The 8,877-nt window shown below is 46.3% G+C and overlaps 1 non-coding gene across 1 annotated transcript; it reads left to right on the top strand.

Annotated features, from left to right (window-relative positions):
• Window positions 1–7,895: 7,895 nt before the first annotated feature.
• Window positions 7,896–8,001, top strand: LOC147711810 (small nucleolar RNA SNORA14). Its single transcript, XR_015296185.1, has one exon. It is a non-coding gene; the product is annotated as a small nucleolar RNA SNORA14 (small nucleolar RNA).
• Window positions 8,002–8,877: the final 876 nt, after the last annotated feature.

Raw genomic sequence — 8,877 nt, 5'->3', positions numbered from 1 at the left:
CAATCCCCTTATCCTTACTAGAGTGATGTATTCTGATTGGCTTTGGTGCAAACCCTGGCCAACCAGAAAACCTGTTTCTAACAATAGCCGATTGTGTTGTTTAAAGGGATATAGAGATACATTGGGGTTGGGCGATGGAGAAGGCAGATGGCTTTGCCTAGAACCCAGAGCCCGCTGTATAAAGTTAAAAAACTATGGAAGTGAAGTGCTGGAGGCACTGGGACTGGGCATAGAGAGTGCCCATCTCCTGCGCATTAACAATGTGGTGCTCACAGCAGAATGCGAGACGCAGTGGTCCTGTGCATTAATATAGTCTTTTAGCCTGCTGTAGTGGGCCATACTGGCTATTAAAGGTCCACTCCAGCATTAAAGGCCTGAGTCGAAGGTGAGGGCCTTTAACAAGGGAGCAGGACTTTAATAGCCGGCATAGCCCAGCTACGAAGGGCTATAAGGCTATTAGAACATTCTGCCCTCTGCAGAATGTTCTAACAAATGAAACAAAGGCCTCTCGAGCCCGAGGGTATTGAAATCCCCCAGGGCTCTAGAGGCCTTTGTTAAAAAAACATTGGAATATTGCTCTGCCGGCCTTTACTGGCCCGTAGAAGCACGAAGCACTCCATTGTTTTCAATGGAGTGCTCCACATTCCAATGTTTTAATAAAGCTTACATTCATGAACCTTTCAAATCTCAAATAAATCACTGAAAACGTTGTTAAATGAGAGTTACTGTTTAGTACACAAATACTGTTTAGAACACCCATGGAACGTCTTCCTAGCACAGAGTTGATTTGCACTGCCTTGACTTGGCCCTTATCTACGAGGCCATTCAAAATCACGCAGAGGGTTTTTGCTTGGCCTCATAAATATGATTTTGTGTTTTGCCTCACCGGAGTACCACAACAGGTGACACTATGGCAGCCCAAGAGGCTCATAACTATGCCTCGTTGTTTTCAAATGTTCTTTCTGACTCGGTTTAACAATTCATCGTACCTTTTTCCTACTTTATTTGAAAATCTATGCAATATATGAGGTTGTTTGTTCCTCTGCCCCCCCCCCCCAATCTGATAGTGATTGCTTGTTTCCCAATTATGCCCTATTATACCATTTTTTTTTAAGAGAACCGGTCCACACCAGAAAAAAAGGCCTAGGTCCCAACGGAGCCCAGAACCGGGAGGAGGCGACAGAGCCCATTTCTTTTTGCTCGTTGTTGCTACCGAATGACACCAGTCAACTGCTTGAAATTCAGCACACAAGAAACTTGCAGCTGGGACTCCCTTACGCATTTTGGAAAAAGATAATCATTTGAAAAAACTGAAGCAGCTTTGTCAAAGAGGATTCTTTTCAGACGTTTAATGCAGGGCTTAAGTCATGGAATGAAGCACCGCGCTTTTGATTACACACTCCCGCGCAAAGAGAAATGATAGGGGCAGCCTATGGTAATTTTCCCATTAGCGCCACTTTTGATTAAAAAGGATAAAAGATCTTTCGAAAATTCATCTAATCCACATAAGTACATCGCTAAGAAAAGAAATGCGGCCGGTTTCATAGCGATCGGAATTCAGCATAGATAGCGACATAGCGTGTGTAAAAACACAGTGACATTTTGTTCTTTTTGTTCGTAATTACACATTGGATTCCTGCCCTGCTGATGAAACAAGCCATCAGAAGAAAGAATTCACAGAAGATATTTCAGGCATAATTTATGCAATCAAATGATGAGATTTCTTAAATGAGGAGGCTAAGCAGCCCATGCCGACATTATCACAAAGAGACTGGCACTGCTTGGGGCTTCTAACGCTGGGCTGCGAGTGTTACTGCTTCCAGTAAAAGAGGCCGTGAAAGGTCGGAAGGACATGTTGCTTTGATTTGTGTCATGTTGCATTAAATTGATGTGATCAAGGCCTTTTGCACACTTTTTTAAGTTTCAAAAGTTAAATGTATTAACAGTATGTCAGAAAAGGAATACATATGCAATCATAAGCAGGAAAGCATCACGTTTAAGCGATACAAAACATATTATCAATGGCAAATAAGCAAATGATTATGTAACATAATAAAGGTCCATGGTAGAATAACAACAACAAGCATTTACAATGCAATGGTCTCAGCATTATTAAAGGTAGAGCTATTGGCATAGCTCATGATTTTTTTTTAAAATCTTAAATAAATGGCATTGTCATTTACATTGCCAATAGCTTAATCGTTAAATAAATGGCATTGTCATTTACAATGCTAACATGTTAATCGCTTGCAAATGCATGACCTATTGCATTTACACCCAACCAGAGCCACACACAAAGCCACCCACACACACAGAGCCCCCCCCCCACACACACACAGAGCCCCCCACACACACACACAGAGCCACACACAGAGCTCCACACACACACAGAGCCCCCCCCCCACACACACACACAGAGCCCCCCCACACACACAGAGCACCACACACAACCACAGAGAGCCACACACATACACAGAGCCGCACACACACACAGAGCCACACACACAGAGCCACACACACAGATAGCCACACACACAGAGAGCCAGAGCCACACAGAGAGCCAGAGCCACACACACACACACACACACCCAGAGCCACACACACACCCAGAGCCACACACACACACACACACACATCCAGAGCCACACACACACCCAGAGCCACACACACCCAGAGCCACACACACACAGAGCCAAACACACACACACACACCCAGAGCCACACACACACACACAGCCACACACACACACACCCAGAGCCACACACACACACCCAGAGCCACACACACACACACCCAGAGCCACACACACACACACACACCCAGAGCCAGACACACACACACACCCAGAGCCACACACACACACACACCAAGAGCCACACACACACCCAGAGACACACACACACACACACACAGACACACAGACACACACACCCAGAGCCCCACACACACACACCCAGAGCCCCACACACACACACCCAGAGCCACACACACACACCCAGAGCACATCTACTTACAGTGCCTCTACTCATGCTTCTCTCTGTATACCCCTGCCCCTCACACACTTGCTACCTCTAACTGCTACTCACTCTGTACACTCAGTGCCTCTACACCTCCCTCACACTCCATGTACCTGCCCTTCACACTTACACTGCCGCTACACGTCTACCATACTTCTCACTCTGTACGCACCTTCCCCTCGCACTCGTGCTACTTCTCATGCCCCTTCACACACTGCCACTGTACACGCTGCCACAGCATGCACCAGAAGCTCGCAAGCTTGGGTGACATCACCCCTCAACGCTCCTCACAGACTCCGAGTTATGGTAAAGACTGTTGACATTCATCATTACAGATACAAGGGCACAAATATGAAGTCATCTTCAGACAGAGCGGCGCTTTTGCCCGCAATGACGGGAGCCTCTGCTCCCCGTAGCTGAGCGCCCCACACGGCCCTCCACCCCTCAGCTCGCCCTGCCCCGGTATTTCCCTGCACACTATGATCAGGTTCTTCCACTCCACGTCGCATTGCTGCTAATGCTCTTGTTACGGGAGAAGTTGAGGCTCAGGGAAGCCATCTCGGACCACAGGGCGTGCTCAGCCCCGCAGCCCCTCCATGCACCGGTACTCGCCTGCTGTGCCTACGATGTGTGCGTGTGTTACCTCAGCGCTGAGAGGCAATGGTTAGCATGAGGCAGGGGTGGAGTGGGTCCCTGGCATTTGCGAGGGGAGGCACGGATAGTGGGCGGGCGGGAGGGAGGAGGCAAGGACAGTGGGCGGGCGGGAGGGAGAAGGCACGGACAACGGGAGGGAGGGCGGGGGATAAACTAGGCACAACAAGGGGAAGGGGAGGATAGAGAACATGGACAACAGGGAGGAGGCGGGAACAAATGGATCGCTGAAGACGGGAGGAGGGCGGGAGGATGGAAAACACAGACAATGAGGGGTGTAACTTACCTGCAATGGCAGCGGGGCTGTTCCAGAAAACAACCCAAAAAAAAACAAGACGATCCTCACCGGCAGACACAGAGACTCTGGAGCAGCAGCAGGATCCACTCGTGCCAGCGTTCACCGAGAAAAAAAAATGGCGGCCACAAAGCTCCGCAAATTTCGTATTTGGGGGGCGTGTTTTTCGCGTTCGAAAAAGGGGCGTGGCTTAAAAGTGGAAAGAACAGAACGAGAACGCCCCCGAATCCGAAAGAGACGGAGCTTGTTTCGAGTGACGCCTCTCTCCTCCAATGGCTGGCCTCCGTTTAGGAAGCCAGCCAATGGAGGAGAGCTGGAGGAGAGAGGCGGGTTAAACCACCATACTCAAAAACATAAGATCTCCGACCGGAGACTGCGCAAGCACAGCCTTTTGGTCCCTCGACCTAAAAAAGGGGGTACACAGAAAGGAAGCTAAATGCGGGATTCAATGATTATGCAATTAAAGTATGTTTACAATAGATCAAGTTAAAAAATAGAATACATTTTAAAAGTGAACAATAACAGAGCGTTCAAGGGGGTTGAGCAACTTCTTGAATACATGGTAATGGAGCAAAAGATGTTTTAGCACTATCATCCAAAAACTTCGTAACAGAAGACCATAAAAGTAATCTTTTGTGTTTCAGTTACATAGAAATACAAAAGTTGTGTCAAGTCTATGATTATGGCAAACGGAGTACCACCAAGCTAAATATGAGAATTTAGAGGTATCCTTCCAATTGTTTGTTATCTGTTGAAAAGCAGCAGTTAATAAAAGGTCAAAAATGTGTGTTTGAGATTTGGGCTTGTTCCACCTATTATAAAGACTACCTAAAAAATATTAACAAATGTTTTTGCACACTTTTAGTAGCCACAGTCCTAATCTCATGATGGACTGCACTTCCTCAAAGCAGAGTTGGGCCCCTGTTTCTATGTGGCTGCAGTGCCTAAAGTCAATTCATTAACCCACTGGGGCATATTTACAAGGAATTGGCGTGGTAAGTCCCGCAAGACATTTTGCTGCTCTGCCCTGCGCCTATTTGAAAAGGCAGGAAAACACTGTGGGGCTAATTTACAAGGCGTTTGCGCCGCCGGTGCGTCACTTTTAACATGGCAAAAAGTGTCACACCGGGGCGTAAGGGTTCGTACCATGATCTGTGTTGTTGACAGGATTGCATTTGTGCAGAAAGGGATACAAAAACAATAATTGGAGGTGTTTTCTTCATTCCATGTGAGCTGCAAAATGCACACACGTGGAAAGAGGAAAATCGAGGAGAAATGTAACATTTCTCCTCGTTACACGTGCTATAGGGAGGCGCAAGGATTTGGCGCTGCCTCAGCTTTATACGATTGTGTAAATCTGGGGCAGCGTCAAAGTCCATGGATGTTGTGTTGGAACACCCAATGCAACATCCATAGAACATCTCTTTTCAGCAGAGTAAGGCAATGCAGAGCCTTGCGCTGCATTTCCTTACTCTATATCTAGAAGGCCATGAAAAGCCGCGCAGGGTGGCTTTGTAGATATGACTAAGCCCTGTGTGCCAAAAAACAGGCGTTCCAGCAGCGCACAGGGCTTGAAAACATGCCCCGTTATGTCATACTACATTGAGGTAGAGCAAGTATAACTTTCATTGCACCCGTCACAAATATTTTGTGAACCATCACCTAGAAACTGCCCACATCTTGTGAAGATTAAAGGTTTGTGGACATATCTGCTGCTACATCATGATGCTGTGTCAACATTAACAATACACATTCATTTGATGTTAAATCACAAACATGGAGTAAGGTAATAGCAGCCAAGGCCCATGCAGGTAAGAGCGGTGGGGCTGGGATGGGTGGGGGGCGTGGGGGGGGGGGGGGATTTGACACACGACCACGAGGACATATTAAATAAATAAATATTTTTCCCTTGTCATCGTCTGTCGAAATCCCGCCCCACCGCTCTTAGCTGACTAATAGTGGCAGGGGATATCGGAAGAAAAAAAGAGGAAATCATCCCAGAAAGACAGACGGTCACTGGAGGAGCTGGTAGTGTATTTCAGCGGCAGGGCTCCTAGAAGGAATGTTGGTGACTATTTTTATATGGGTTAAAAATGTAAAATAGACTAACCCGTCAGCGTTCAGGAAAGAGTGAAAAGTCAACAGGATACATGTCTGTAGCAGTGGGGCCCGAGGCAAGTAGCCAATGGGAATGTTCATATCATGAGGCGCTTTGAAAAGGTTATGCCATTTGCAAATGTTTCCTGTTTGTTATATATTTGCTCAGTGGCTCTCTTATCACGCATGGGCATCTTTGACCTAGTTTCCATGTCACTCCTGAAGGAAGCGAGGAGGGCTGTAGCCGGGATTTCTTTACGGGTGAAGGTCAATATGGAAAACAGGGACCAGAGATGGGGAGGATATAAAGAAAAGCATGCATAGTGAGAAAGATGATCAAGTATAGTCGCTGAAATTCCTATTCAAAGACCCAGAGGAAACATATTTAGAAGAATCTAAAAGCTATTTATTTCCGATTTTCTGTAAAAAGGAATTAAATGATTATACATCTCCTGTACTGGGAGCCAGTCCGAATCTACTTGGTCTACGTAGGACCAAGGCTGTCGCTGGTCCCCAGACACCACCTGTGTCTTTCACAGTGCCCCCTTCCAAAAGCAAAGAGAGATGTTGCCCGCGTAATATAAATGTTTCCTGTAATGCAGTACAGGACGAGGGCATGCCATACCACACATGGTGAGGATTGCGTGACGATGCATTTTATTTTACTTTGGAACCTTGGAAACAGTCTGGGGAACATTTGGCGCTGAGTGCAGAGATTTTTTCCTTCAGGAAATAGGCTTGGAAAATGTAACTTTTGGAATAATTTCTATCCTCATTCCGTGCAAACTATATATAATGCAGAAGATATTCTAAAACAGTTAAGACATCTGGGGGCTTATTTACAAGCCCCTTGCGGCCCCCGAACGTCCCATTTTCCCATGTTAAAAGTGACGCACCGGCGGCGCAAGGGGCTTGTATAATGATTTTCCAAATTTTGTAAAAGACGCAATTTCAGACCTTTCCAATGCTTATTGTGGAAAAAAAATGTTACACAACATATCTACGGGATGCCGTGCTTTGACAACTAGAAGCAACAGGAAAAAACAAACACCGAATTATGAAAGGGACCTGGCGGTGCAACAACATTTGTGACTACTTTTCATTCTCTGGGGTCCTTTGCAATGGAGACTTAAGGCAGCCCCTCTTTCTGTACACATTTCACCTGTGCTAGTGCAAAGCAAAGTGGGTTTTCCCTTATTTAACTAGGGTCGTAGCCCATGAAATACAGGGAGCACCTTGAGCCATGCTCATGTGAAAACACTCGAGGCCAAGACTCTTCAGGGCAGCTCTAACTGTGTGCCATCCATGAAGTCGTACATCCTTCAGTGGAATTGGATGTGCTTAAGGATTTCTGGTTTCCTTTCCATGCAGACAAACTCGAGCATTCATGACCTGCAAAAACGCCCCAGGTAGGTGTTAGCTATCCTAGCTGGTTGGTCTGAAAATAAAAAAACAATTCGAATTGGGTTTAAAGCAGCCAATCGGAAAATTTGATCCAATCACTCAGGTAGGTCTCCGTTTATCCAGTTTGTATGCTGAGGCCTTTCTCTTTCACTGCTGTAAGTCATGCAGAATTGATGGAGCATACTAAATTCTCCTAGACTGGTTTTGCAATCTAGAGAGAAACAGGTAATGAGGACTGGTGATGAGTGAACAGTTGACGAGCACTAGTTCAGTGCTGAAATTGAAAGATTAGCATCAGCTTACATCGCATCACCTTAGTGAAAATCTATTGAGGAGATAGATTTCTTAAGTGATGTGCCAAGCAAGTATCTGTTGAGCTGCTTCTGACTCCTTGAACCTGCCATCCTCTGCAATGCAAACCTTTTTGCCATGGCATATTGTATACCCTGATGTTATGTATGCTCTTCAATATCAGAGGAGTCTACAGGGCTGGATTTGCTTTTGTGATTCAGCCCTGGTCCTTATTTAAGACAGGTCAAGGGCACTTTGAAATCCGGATTGGCTAAAGTGTGTGCCTAGCCAGGTCTGAACGAGGCTTTGCCTATTGTGTTGATGAGCCTATGCAGTACTCTGGATAGCGAACAGGATTGTCTCGCAATGAAATCATCATGGACAATCGTATGGGACGCCAGCTGTGCCTGCAAATGCGCTTGTGAATATTACAGATGATATGATTGTTGATTACTGCAAAGGACTAGCTGATGTGGTGCATTCTGTGTCTCACCAGGTTGGAGAGACTACAGTCCAGCCTCAACAGGAGCAGTGTCATGATCTCAGTCCTGGTGGCTGGTTTATAGTGAAGAAGCACATGAGCAAGTCCTGCTTGGAACCTTGGGGGAGAGGACCATACCAGGTTATTTTGGTCACTATAACAGCTGTAAAGTGCAGAGGTCTTCCCAACGAGGTGCACGCTTCACACACTCACAGAGTCCTTTGTCCCCTTGATGATATAACAGCATCTGTTCCTGAAGTACCAGTGTTTACAGCAAGACAAAGAGAGCAGGTTATTCAAGCTGTGGGGGATCAGCAGCAAGCTGGGACAGCTATTATTTGCCTGAGGGGTTCTGAGAGACTCAACAGTTGAAGTCAAAACAGAAGGGTACCATCCTATAGTGCTGACTGCACCAGAATCAGACCCTGGCAAAGGGCCTAATGCAACAGTAACAAAAGTTGTGTCTGGAGACTGGTGGCCTAGAAGACAGAAGAGAGGGAGGCACAGTTTTTCTGAAGTGAGTGTGCCAAAGACTATCCAAGAAGATACTGAAGGATCTGGCTTAGTGACAATGATGAGGAAGGGCCACCAATAAGGAGATCAAAGAGAGCTGGAGTTCCTTATTGGGTGTACTCTTAAC

This window comes from Lissotriton vulgaris, chromosome 5 (genome assembly GCF_964263255.1).
Source record: "Lissotriton vulgaris chromosome 5, aLisVul1.2, whole genome shotgun sequence".
Taxonomy (NCBI): domain Eukaryota; kingdom Metazoa; phylum Chordata; class Amphibia; order Caudata; family Salamandridae; genus Lissotriton; species Lissotriton vulgaris.
Note: the sequence above shows the minus strand (reverse complement) of the source record. Positions and strands in the feature narration are given on the sequence as shown.